Source organism: Oncorhynchus kisutch, linkage group LG27 (genome assembly GCF_002021735.2).
Source record: "Oncorhynchus kisutch isolate 150728-3 linkage group LG27, Okis_V2, whole genome shotgun sequence".
Taxonomy (NCBI): domain Eukaryota; kingdom Metazoa; phylum Chordata; class Actinopteri; order Salmoniformes; family Salmonidae; genus Oncorhynchus; species Oncorhynchus kisutch.
Genome location: NC_034200.2, coordinates 27094901 through 27107974, shown reverse-complemented (window position 1 = coordinate 27107974; position 13074 = coordinate 27094901). Strand labels below are relative to the sequence as shown.

Genomic DNA, 13074 nt, shown 5'->3' with positions numbered 1-13074 from the left:
TGTGTGTGTGTGTGTGTGTGTGTGTGTGTGTGTGTGTGTGTGTGTGTGTGTGTGTGTGTGTGTGTGTGTGTGTGTGTGTGTGTGTGTGTGTGTGTGTGTGTGTGTGTGTGTGTGTGTGTGTGTGTGTGATAAAGGCCTGATCAATATCAAGATTTAGGGGCTCATTCACAGCCTGCCCTGCCCTGTGCTGGACACACGCACACACACACACACAGCTCAGATTATTTACACCTTCTCTCTACACAGCTCAGGTTATTAACACCTTCTCTCTAAACAGCTCAGGTTATTTACACCTTCTCTCTACACAGCTCAGGTTATATACACCTTCTCTCTACACAGCTCAGGTTATTTACACCTTCTCTCTACGCAGTTCAGGTTATTAACACCTTCTCTCTACACAGCTCAGGTTATTTACACCTTCTCTCTACACAGCTCAGGTTATTTACACATTCTCTCTACACAGCTCAGGTTATTTACACATTCTCTCTACACAGCTCAGGTTATTTACACCTTCTCTCTACACAGCTCAGGTTATTTACACATTCTCTCTACACAGCTCAGGTTATTTACACCTTCTCTCTACACAGCTCAGGTTATATACACCTTCTCTCTACACAGCTCAGGTTATTTACACCTTCTCTCTACGCAGTTCAGGTTATTAACACCTTCTCTCTACACAGCTCAGGTTATTTACACCTTCTCTCTACACAGCTCAGGTTATTTACACATTCTCTCTACACAGCTCAGGTTATTTACACATTCTCTCTACACAGCTCAGGTTATTTACACCTTCTCTCTACACAGCTCAGGTTATTTACACATTCTCTCTACACAGCTCAGGTTATTTACACATTCTCTCTACACAGCTCAGGTTATTTACACCTTCTCTCTACACAGCTCAGGTTATTTACACCTTCTCTCTACACAGCTCAGGTTTAGTCATCTCCCATGTTATGTTTTTTCAGGAACTTTATGCTTTAATTTACTTAGGAGCACACAGTGTACAGACCTAAGTGTTGCGCGGTAAATGTTAAATATCTACTGTATTAAGGTTAATGCGTACAAGGGTCATTTCAGTCGAGGACCGGAGGAATGGATCATGTCAAAAAAACACAATGTCCTCAACAGCATCCGTCTCTCCCTCCATCCCTCCTCCCCTCCATCCCTCCATACAAGACACTTAACCCATATGAACAGCTGAATGACATCACTCAGAGAGGGACTTTTCTTCCCTCTTTTACTGCTTTCCTCTGCCTTCATCTTTTTCTCCTGACTGGCACAACATTGTACCCTAGATTGCGTGCCAACTGCCAAACCCTCTGTATCTAAACACTCCTCCTCAAATCCAAGTTTATTTGTCACGTGCGCCGAATACAACAGGTGTAGACCTTACAGTGAAATGCTTACTTACAGGCTCTAACCAATAGTGCAAAAAAAGGTATTAGGTGAACAAAAGGTAAGTAAAGAAATAAAAACAACAGTAAAAAGACAGTGAAAAACAGTAGCGAGGCTATAAAGGTAGCGAGGCTTTATACAGTAGCGAGGCTACATACAGACACAGGTTAGTCAGGCTGATTGAGGTAGTATGTACATGTAGATATGGTTAAAGTGACTATGCATATATGATGAACAGAGAGTAGCAGCAGCGTAAAAGAGGGGTTGGTGGTTGGTGGGTGACGGGACACAACGCAGATAGCCCGGTTAGCCAATGACACAACGCAGATAGCCCGGTTAGCCAATGTGCGGGAGCACTGGTTGGTCAGGCCAATTGAGGTAGTATGTACATGAATGTATAGTTAAAGTGACTATGCATATGTTATAAACAGAGTGTAGCAGCAGCATAAAAGAGGGGTTGGACACACACACACACACACACACACACACAATGCAGATAGTCTGGGTAGCCATTTGATTACCTGTTCAGGAGTCTTATGGCTTGGGGGTAAAAACTGTTGAGAAGCCTTTTTGTCCTAGACTTGGCACTCCGGTATCGCTTGCCATTCGGTAGTAGAGAGAGAACAGTCTGTGGCTGGGGTCTTTGACAATTTCTGGGCCTTCCTGTGACACCGCCTGGTCCTGGATGGCAGGCAGCTTTGCCCCAGTGATGTACTGGAACGTACGCACTACCCTCTCTAGTGCCTTGCAGTTGGAGGCCGAATAATTGCCGTACCAGGCAGTGATGCAACCAGTCAGGATGCTCTCGATGTTGCAGATGTAGAACCTTTTGAGGATCTCAGGACCCCATGCCAAATATATTTAGTTTCCTGAGGGGGAATAGGCTTTGTCGTGCCCTTTTCACGACTGTCTAGGTGTGTTTGGACCATTCTAGTTTGTTGGTGATGTGGACACCAAGCTTTCAACCTGCTCCATTATAGCCCAGTTGATGAGAATGGGGGCGTGCTCGGTCCTCTTTTTCTGTAGTCCACAATCATCTCCTTAGTCTTGGTTACGTTGAGGGACAGGTTGTTATTCTGGCACCACCCTGCCAGGTCCTCCTCCCAGTCCAGTGAAACTCATTTTAGAAGTAGTCCCAAAATTCCCACAGAAATGCAAACATCTCTTCCATCCTGCAGCCTTCATGGGCATGTGGAAACCAGCAAAACCCAGCAAGTTCACCAAAACAGACTGCGGCTCAGAGGGATTCTATACAGTCCTCCCAGATGCAGTCAGGTCCAAATCTGAACAACCAAAATATATCAAAGAGATTTGAGCCTCTGACGTAACTTAAACCAGAGGGATGTGAGGGGAACCACGCCAAGGCCCATTTGGATCCCTACTCATTATGTTTTGTGTTTACGTGCTTTGAGTGCATTAAGTCTTTCCATGTGTTGGTGTTGGTGTACACGGGTTGTTTTAGACTAGGAACACATGAAGACACACAGCCATAGTTGACGAGGTGCAGGCTACATGGGAGAAAAGACCAAGATTTAGGAGTTCATTCACAGCCTGCCCTACCCTGTGCTGGACACACGCACACACAGCTGAGTTTATTTACACCTTCTTTCTACACAGCCCAGGTTATTTACACCTTCTTTCTACACAGCCCAGGTTATTTACACCTTCTTTATTCATAGCCCAGGTTATTTACACCTTCTTTCTACACAGCCCAGGTTATTTACACCTTCTTTCTACACAGCCCAGGTTATTTACACCTTCTTTCTTCATAGCCCAGGTTATTTACACCTTCTTTCTACACAGCCCAGGTTTAGTTGTGCGCTCTATAAGACTCTTGTATTTATTGAATCGCTTGTTCATTTTCTCGTTCCTTTTGTTTGTCCATTGCTTAGTTCATTCATCCATTCAGTCAGTCAGTCAGTCAGTCAGTCAGACAGTCAATAAATAATTTGAGTATCATAGAGTTTACAAATTTCTTCATAATTATCTACATGGGCTGTTGCTTTTTCTCACTGCCTCAATGCACAGCACTGACTGACTATAAGAGAGCATAGAAAAGCTTCATGTCAAACCATTTCATCATCCTCTACTCCTCTCCAGGGCTGGCTGAAGGTGCCATTTTGTTTCATTTGATGCCAGTTTCTCATAAATGTTGTAACTTGTCCCTTGAACCCAGAAACTGGCAGCTAGCTGGAGGCGATCGAAGGAGAATGGCTCTGAATGCTACTGAGCTCCTTAAACCTCAAGATGTCTTTATCTAGTGTCTGAAGTACAACAGAGAAAAATGAATTTTGTAAACCAAAAGACAAGCTTGTCTTCCTTAATTATTTTCATTACAGTCTTTGCCACTAAATCTCTCCTCGGGCTATCAAAGATAATTCCATGTTTCAGTTAACTCTAGAGCATCCAGGACATGACACAATCAAGAACGCGGCAATAATGCCTGTTTTACGTCTACAATTCAAGAGTGGTGGCGCTACTGGCATCACTGGAGGGATTTGAAAAATGGTTAATTGGTTCCCTGACAGAAACTCTTGGAAATGCAGCACAGAACAGGGCACAGAAAGGAAAGGAACAGAACAGAGCAGTGCAGAACAGAACAGAACAGAACAGGACAGTGCAGAACAGAGCAGAACAGAACAGTGCAGAACAGAACAGAACAGGACAGTGCAGAACAGAACAGAACAGGACAGTGCAGAACAGAGCAGAACAGAACAGTGCAGAACAGAACAGAACAGGACAGAACAGGACAGTGCAGAACAGAGCAGAACAGAACAGTGCAGAACAGAACAGAACAGGACAGTGCAGAACAGAACAGAACAGGACAGTGCAGAACAGAACAGAACAGGACAGTGCAGAACAGAACAGAACAGGACAGTGCAGAACAGAGCAGAACAGAACAGTGCAGAACAGGACAGTGCAGAACAGAACAGGACAGTGCAGAACAGAGCAGAACAGAACAGTGCAGAACAGAACAGAACAGGACAGTGCAGAACAGAGCAGAACAGAACAGTGCAGAACAGAACAGGACAGTGCAGAACAGAACAGAACAGGACAGTGCAGAACAGAGCAGAACAGAACAGTGCAGAACAGAACAGAACAGGACAGTGCAGAACAGAACAGAACAGTGCAGAACAGAGCAGAACAGAACAGTGCAGAACAGAACAGAACAGGACAGTGCAGAACAAAGCAGAACAGAACAGTGCAGAACAGAGCAGAACAGGACAGTGCAGAACAGAGCAGAACAGAACAGAACAGAACAGTGCAGAACAGAACAGTGCAGAACACTGGAGAACTGAAGCTTCCCTGTGATCTGTGAGGGCCATTACCATGTAGTCACGACTGGGCAGTCCTTCTGAGTTACTACTAGTAGGGAGGCAGTGATCAACAGCATGCCTAGAGGGGAGGGAGGGAGGGAGGGAGGGAGGGAGGGAGGGAGGGAGGGAGGGAGGGAGGGAGGGAGGGAGGGAGGGAGGGAGGGAGGGGGGGAGGGAGGGAGGGAGGGAGGGAGGGAGGGAGGGAGGGAGGGAGGGAGACTGTGAGAGCCTGTTACCCCTCATCTGAATTGAACAGAGGCCCCTATTAGATGACTATGGTGTGGTGGTGCTGTGTCTTTAAGGAGAAAACCACAATTAAACTGTTCAATGAGGGAATGGGCCTTGGACCACTGGTCAGCTGACCAATTACCGGGACGTTTCCGACCAAACGTTGAACTGGGAATTAGTCAAGCATCCCGGAAACGTCCTGCTGGGAATTGAGGGATGAATGCCCTGTGGAATGTGGAATGTGGATTGTGGAATGTGAAATGTATTACGCTTATGCTGGGAAGATCTAAATGAGGGAGTTGATGCAAAGGGAGAATGGGACTAATTATTTTAACCTAAAGCATTTACTAAAGACATTTATACTACAATATTATTGAGAATGGGAATGAGAGGGCTACTTAGACAGTGTTGGGAAGGGATCACAGCAGTGATTGATATGAGGCATGAGTTGAGGTGTTCAGAGGCTTGACTTCAGTGCTGGACAGGATTTGACTGGGAAGACAAAAAACAACAACACACCACACAGTTAGACAAAAGAGCTAAGAATGAGTTAGTCCAAGCAAGGAGTAAAATCATTGATGTGTAATAATGTGATTGTTTATGTGATTGATTTTACATACAGTAATGAGATAAAATTGATACGGGTGCTCACAGTGCTTGGAGAGGCAACATTCAATGTGCCAGTGGATGAGCAGGCACATGAGACGTGGCTTCAGTTCATGTCAGGAGAGAGTTGACAATGGTTGTGGAGTGGAGTAGTCATCACCTCTTAATCAGGGAACAGGAGGGGACTTAGCTGTAGATACAAATAGCAGATACATTCCATTACAGCTGCGCCATTGTAGGTTTGACCAACAAGTTTGTCCATGAAGTTAAACTCAGACAGCGCATCACGCCTGCTTGACACATGACACATCAAAGTAGCCCAAGAAACATTCCTGAATAAAGCCCTGATCATCCACATACATGACGATAACGGACAACTGCAAGCAGACTGGTGGCACCATAGGTCCCAGAGTGGTGGGGCAATTTTTACCCCGTGGGGCCCGGAGTTTCTCCTTATGTACTGTATTTATTTATTTTGCTCCTTTCCACCCCAGTATTTCTACTTTGCACTCTCATCTACTGTCAAATCTACCATTCCAGTGTTTTAATTGCTATATTGTATTTACTTCGTCACCATGGCCTATTTTTTGCCTTTACCTCCCTTATCTTACCTCATTTGCTCACATTGTATATAGACTTATTTTTCTACTGTATTATTGACTGTATGTTTGTTTTACTCCATGTGTAACTCTGTGTTGTTATATGTGTCGAACTGCTTTGCTTTGGCCAGGTGGCAGGTCGCATCTTGGCCAGGTCACAGTTGTAAATGAGAACTTGTTCTCAACTTGCCTACCTGGTTAAATAAAGGTTAAATTAAAACATTTTTAAAAAGTAAAAATAATATATTTTGTATAATGTTATCCAAAAAACCTTTTTAGTGTTTCACAATTCTTATTTTGATGAAGTTTCACTGAAGAGGATGGTCCTCCCCCTTCCTCCTCTGAGGAGCCTCCACTGATGTGATGGCCCTGTGCTGTTGTGTGGAGTTAAAGAGTCGTAGATGTGTAATGTGATGGCCTTGTGTTAGAGTAGCAGTCTGCAGATAACCCCCCCCCCCCCCCACTGCGCTCTCTCTCTCTCTCTCTCTCTCTCTCTCTCTCTCTCTCTCTCTCTCTCTCTCTCTCGCTCGCTCGCTAGGGTCACTGGGAGGGTTGACTTTGATTAATGTTAAGCCGAGTGTTGCATTCAAATCTGGGGGCAGCCAGTTGGGCCAGATAAAAGTAGAACAGAGGAACAAGGGAAGGGGGAGGGATGCAGGATGGGGGAGGAGAGAAGTGCATGGGACAGCCACCAATCACTGTCATCGCTGGTGTCCCCTGGTAACGATGGGGACGCGTTTTGACTTCAGCAGGCTTGACCCTTGACCTGCAGCCAGGTACTGACAGTCCTGTTACAAAAACAGGCTCATTACAAACAGGGCACTAACACACATAGGCCTTCAAGATGAGGACTAGGCAAACTTTTTATCCATGAGTTGCAGAAGTGCTACGATAATTGAATTGTGACTTTTAGACAGGGGGTACAGTATATTGTACTTCTTTGTGTGTGGAGATTTTTAAATGGAAATGTTTAACGCAGCAGCACAACCATGGGCACACACCCTCACTCATCCAATCAGTGAGACATGCTAAAACCATGTATAAATACAAATATCTGCCTTGTCTTACTATAATTGGCCAAACTGTGTCTGTCTGCTTAAATACATGAGTCTGAGTCTTAGTTTCTGTCCCAAATGGCACACTTTTCCCTATACAGTGCACAAGTGCACAACAGAGCGCAATGGGCTGTGGTCAAAAGTAGTGTACTTTGTAGACAATATGGTTCCATTTGGGATGCACACTCAGTCTGTTAGACTGGAGTCTGGTTCTAGAATACACACTCCCTTCCGCTACCCCCTTCCGATGCTCCGAGTGCATGGAAGACAACAGCAGCATTGGGGCCTACTGGGGCTGTCAGTAACACTGTGTGCTGTGCTGTGCTGTGCCCAGGGCCGGTAATTGATAACGCGGCCCAGCAGAGCTCTGGGCACTGGAGCGTGTGGCAGCCAGATAGGAGAGGCTGAGCTATACCAAGGTGAGACAGGGTAGGATGAGAGTGCGGGGGCTGAAACCGAGAGAGGGAGGCAGGTGGAGTGGAGGGGGGTTGAGTTGATTGGCTGGGGGTTATTTGGGGATTTTGGGAGCTGGAGTGTGAATAAAGTTTGGTGTGTTTACGAAAAGTGTGTGTGTGGGGGGGGGGGGGGGGGGGGGCACAGGGTGTGTGTATAGTAGTGTGTGGTAGAATGAGGTGATGGAGGGGTTTATTTCCACAAAATAGAGTGTGTATAGACATACTGTATCTAGTGCTCTGTCAGTATGTTTTGGGGTCAGAATAATGAGCCTCCATCTCTCAGCCTTCCACACAGAGATCCAAAAATGCACTCAACTACAGTATATACTAACGTCATTCTCCTGTATCATGCTTTTTATTTTTATTTAACTAGGAAAGTCAGTTAAGAACAAATTCTTATTTACAATGACGGCCTACCCCAGCCAAACCCGGATGACTCTGGGCCTATTGTGCGCCACCCTATGGGACTCCCAATCACAGCCAGATGTGATACAGCCTGGAGCCGAACCAGGGATTGTAGTGGCACCTCTTGCACTGAGATGCAGTGCCTTAGGCAGCTGCGCCACTCGGGAACTAAATGACATCAGCAGAAAGTATACTTAGTGATAGAATATGGAGACCCGAAATTACAATTAAACACTATCTTTAAAAAAGCCCATAAAAAATATTTACATGGAAAAGAAATGTCTATAATATGTTATTTTACTTTTGAAGAGAGTCAACACCTACAGGTTAAACTCAAATGAGGCATACTATTTAATGGCAAATAAACCTAGTACACACCTTGCAGCTCTCACATAATGAATACAATTTTAAACGATTAGGATACAAATGCTTTAATAAGAAACAACAACGCTACTCATAACAAAAAATACATGAAAATCTATATAAATCAGAATTAAATAACAGTTGGTCTGATCCTACAGCTTTCTTAGACTCAATTGCCATGAAGCAACTGTAGGCAGATAGAAAACAATCACTAAAATGGAAATCACCCCAAAATAAATATTGCGCGGTGAAAAGCACCAGGGATGGATGGCTTTCCCATAGCATTTTGTGTATATTCTGGGTCAAAGTAGCTCCCTTTTTACTCTAATGACAATACAAATGTGCTTCCGAGTTCCATGTATCAAACAGTTATGTCAGTTGTATTAGAACCAGGGAAATCAGGATGGTCCCCTGCAGATCACAGTCCCAGAAGTGGAATAAATTGTGGCAATAAAATAATAGCAAAACTCTTAAGCAACAGAATGAGGTTTATTAAAAATAGACACTTACAAAGAAATACAAGAACATGTTTCAATTGAATACTATACGCTAAAAAACAAGATGTAGATTTATCAATAATGGCTGTTGATGCCGAAAAGGGTTTTGACCATCTTGAGTGGCCTTTTCTAAGTATTCTAATTCCTAATTCTATGCTTCCATATACTCCTGGAATGGATACTGCGAAAGATAAGCAAAGAGCAAAGAGAGGGGGAGAGAATTCCCTTTCCTCCATACACTGGAGGTAACGTATTTCTCCTGTCCAATCAGGGCTAAATTCACACAGACACACACATTCGTGCTACACTCACATCACAATTGCTGCTACACTCACATCACAATTACTGCAACCAGAGTCATATTTACTATTACTAATACAAAATAATACTGCACAATTTAAACTCTTTCTATGATACATTGGACTATACATTGGACTACACATTAAATGTATAGTGACAATACAGTAAATGTATAGTGACAATACAGTAAATGTATAGTGACAATACAGTAAATGTATAGTGACAATACAGTAAATGTATAGTGACAATACAGTAAATGTATAGTGACCATACAGTAAATGTATAGTGACCATACAGTAAATGTATAGTGACCATACAGTAAATGTATAGTGACCATACAGTAAATGTATAGTGACAATACAGTAAATGTATAGTGACAATACAGTAAATGTATAGTCCAATGTATCAGAGAAAGTGTTTACGTGTTTGCCTTCCAGTATTATACTTATGTTAAAAAATATATATTTATTTTACTGAGCCATTTACTTTATGTTCGTATTCTTATCTTTTTGTTGCATTGTCAAGGAGTAACCTTGAAGTAAGCATTTCGTTGGATGGTGTATACCATGTATATCCTGTATATACGACTAATAAAACTTGACACTAAACGCTTGTCTTCGCCGCTCACAGTCTCCAACCCAACCACCCCTTCCTCTGCTAGCCCAGTAAGACAGGAACAAGGAAGGATAATAGAGATGATAGCATGGAGGACAAAAGCAAGGGAATGAAGGGGAAATTGCTGGGGCAGTGGGTTAATTCAGAGCCCATATGTGTGCACTCAGGTGTGCTGTGTCTGAATGGGAGAGAGAGCAGAGAGAGAGAGAGAGAGCATAAGAGAATAGGCCCACACTGTGCACCCAGGTCGAAACCATTAAAAAGAGATGGGATGGAGTTTTATTCCAAAGGGCAGTTTCTTATCAAGAAAATAATTTAACACTTCATATGGTCCAGGTCTTTGTGCTGCATTAGGTAATGATTTTATTCAGACCCAATGTAGATTTTTACCTTACTGTATCGGAGGCGGAGATCCACACAAAGAGAGAGAAATGGGGACCTTGAAAAGTGAGGATGTTTTTAAAAATGTGCTTGCTGCCCCATGACAGGTCTGACTGCAGATTCTTAACGGCTTGACTTTTGTCTGATCATTTTTTCTGTGTTACAAAGTGTTAACTTTGTGTAACTTTCACTGCCACTTTTTTGCATCGTTCAGGCTGTTACAAGGCACAGAGAAGCCATTTTGGTTTTCCATACAGAGTGGTTGTTAAACATCCTGTTTCTCTTCCTGTTTCCTGTTTGCAGCCCCCTCGATCGTACCCATCATGCACCAGGTGAGCTCCACCATGAAGAGCTTCACGTTGTCATGGCCACAGCCCGAACAGCCCAACGGAATCATCTTGGACTACGAGCTACGCTTCTATGAGAAGGTAGGTTCTGTGTGTGTGTGTGTTTGTGTGTGCGTGTGTGCATGTGCATACACTGTGTTTATCTGTATGTGAATTGATACAAAAGATACCAAGAGAAGTTTCTCTTCTGTTCCGAAGTGAAATCCCCAACCCCCCTGGGCTGATAATGTCATCTCAGTTCCACCTCCAGTCCACCTTTCCTTCCCACTGTTCTTTGGTTTCCCTGCCTTCCCTGTCGGATGAAGTGAATACCTTGACCTCCGCTCCATCTCGCTCCCCTCCCTACTCCAACTGCGGTAATGCTATGCGTCTGGTGGGGCTAGCATCGACCCGTCTACTGCCGTCTGCTCCTACACAATAGAACCTGCTTTAATAAGATACAAGAGCTGACCAGAGTGGCTATGGTAGCAGGTTTTATTGACCTGTAGGCTTTTCCCAAGTCCTCAGTCTACAGACATGATGATATAGAGCCTGAAGAAGACAAAGTTGGCTGGTTGGTGGGTTGGTCGTCTGGTTGCCTAATTGGTGGGTTGGTCGGCTGGTTGGTGGGTTGGATGACTGGTTGGTGGGTTGGCTGGCTGGCTGGCTGGTTGGTGGGTGGGTTGGTCAACTGGTTAGTTGATTGGTCAACTGGTTGTTTGATTGGTCAACAGGTTGGTGAGTTGGTCGTCTGTTGGTGGGTTGGTCAGCTGGTTGGTGGGTTGGTCGCCTAGTTGGTGGGTTGGTCGGCTGGTTGGTGGGTGGGTTGGATGGCTGGTTTGTTGGTTGGTCGGGCGGTTGGTGGGTTGGTCATCTGGTAGGTTGGTCAATAGGTTAATGGGTGGGTTGGCGGGTTAGTCTGCTGTTTGGTGGGTGGGTTAGTCGACTGGTTGGTGGGTTGGTTGGCTGGTTTGTGGGTTGGTCGGATGTATGGTGGGTTGGTCGGCTGGTTGGTCAACTGGCTGGTTGAAAGGTTGGTGTGTTGGTCACCTGGTTGGTGGGTTGCTCGCCTGGTCAGTGGGTTGGTCAACTGGTTGGTTGATTCGTCAGGTTGGTGGGTTAGTCAGCTGATTGATGTGCTAATTGGCTGGTTGTTGGGTTGGTTGGGTGGTTGGTAGGTGGGTGGGTGGGTGGGTTGGTTGGGTGGTCGATAGGTTAATGGGTTGGTTGGCTGGTTGGTGGGTTAGTCAGCTGGTTGGTGGGTTGGTAGGTGGGTGGGTTGGTTGGGTGGTCGATAGGTTAATGGGTTGGTTGTCTGGTTGGTGGGTTAGTCAGCTGGTTGGTGGGTGGGTTAGTCAGCTGGTTAGTGGGTTGGTCAGCTGGTTGGTTGGTGGGTTAGTCTGCTGGTTGGTTGTTGGGTTGGTCGGCTGGTTGGTTGGTGGGTTGGTTGATCGGCTGGTTGCTGGGTTGGATGGCTGGTTGGTGGGTTGGTCATCTGGTTAATGGGTTGGTCGGCTGGTTGCTGGGTTGGTTGGCTGGTTGGTCGGCTGGCTGGCTGGTTGGTGGGTTAGTCGGTTGGTTGGATGGTGGGTTGGTCGGCTGGTTGGTTGGTGGGCTGGTTGGTGGGTGGGTGGGTTGGTCAGCTGGTCGGTGGGTTGTTCAACAGGTTGGTCTTTTGGTTGCCTGGTTGGTGGGTTGGTTGATAGGTTGGAAGGTTGGATGGCTTGTTGGTGGGTTGGTCTTGTGTTTGTTTCCGCGGTTGATAGGTTGGTGGGTTAGTCGGCTGGTTGGTGGGTTAAGTCGGCTGGTTGGTGGGTTAGTCAGCTGGTTGGTGGGTTTGTAGTTTTCCTCTGGACATGTAGGAGTATCTTACAGAACTCTGCATGCATGGTTTCAATGGGGTGTTTGTCCTATTTGATGAAATCTTGTTTTGCAAGTGGACCCCACACCTCACTGCCATAAAGTGCAAATGGTTCAATGACATATTCATTTAGTTTTAGACAAAAATTAATAGGTATTACAATTTGAATTAGCTTTTTAATGACGTAGAATGCTTTCTCTCTCAGTTGATTCACTACCTCATTAAGGTGTCCAGTTGAGCTTATTTTTAAACAATTTAAGTAATTGTAGTGTGTGCAGTACTCTATATATTTTGTACCAATTGTGAACTTTGGTCTAATTCCCTGAGATCTGGATCTTCTCTGGAAAATCATTATTCTTTGGGGTTTACTGCCAGGACCCAGGTCTTGCTGTAGGCCATGTGCTGTGGGTGACAGCAGGCATAGGTAATCTGTGAAGAGTAGGCATTTAATTTCTGAATTGTGGAGACTAACACCAGGGGCTGAGGATTTTTGTAGAATAGTGGCCAATTCGTTGATGTAAATATTGAAGAGTGCAGGGCTCAGATTGCAACCCTGACAAAGGCCCCACCCCTGGTTAAAGAATTATGTTATTTTCTTGCCAATGTTAATGCTGCACGTATTGTCAGTATACATTGATTTAATTATGTCATATGTTTTACCCCCTACACCA

General features: G+C 44.8%; 1 pseudogene; it reads left to right on the top strand.

The window, feature by feature from the left end:
- LOC109871560 (ephrin type-B receptor 1-B-like) overlaps positions 1-13074 on the top strand; it is a 263743-nt pseudogene that overhangs the window by 178128 nt on the left and 72541 nt on the right.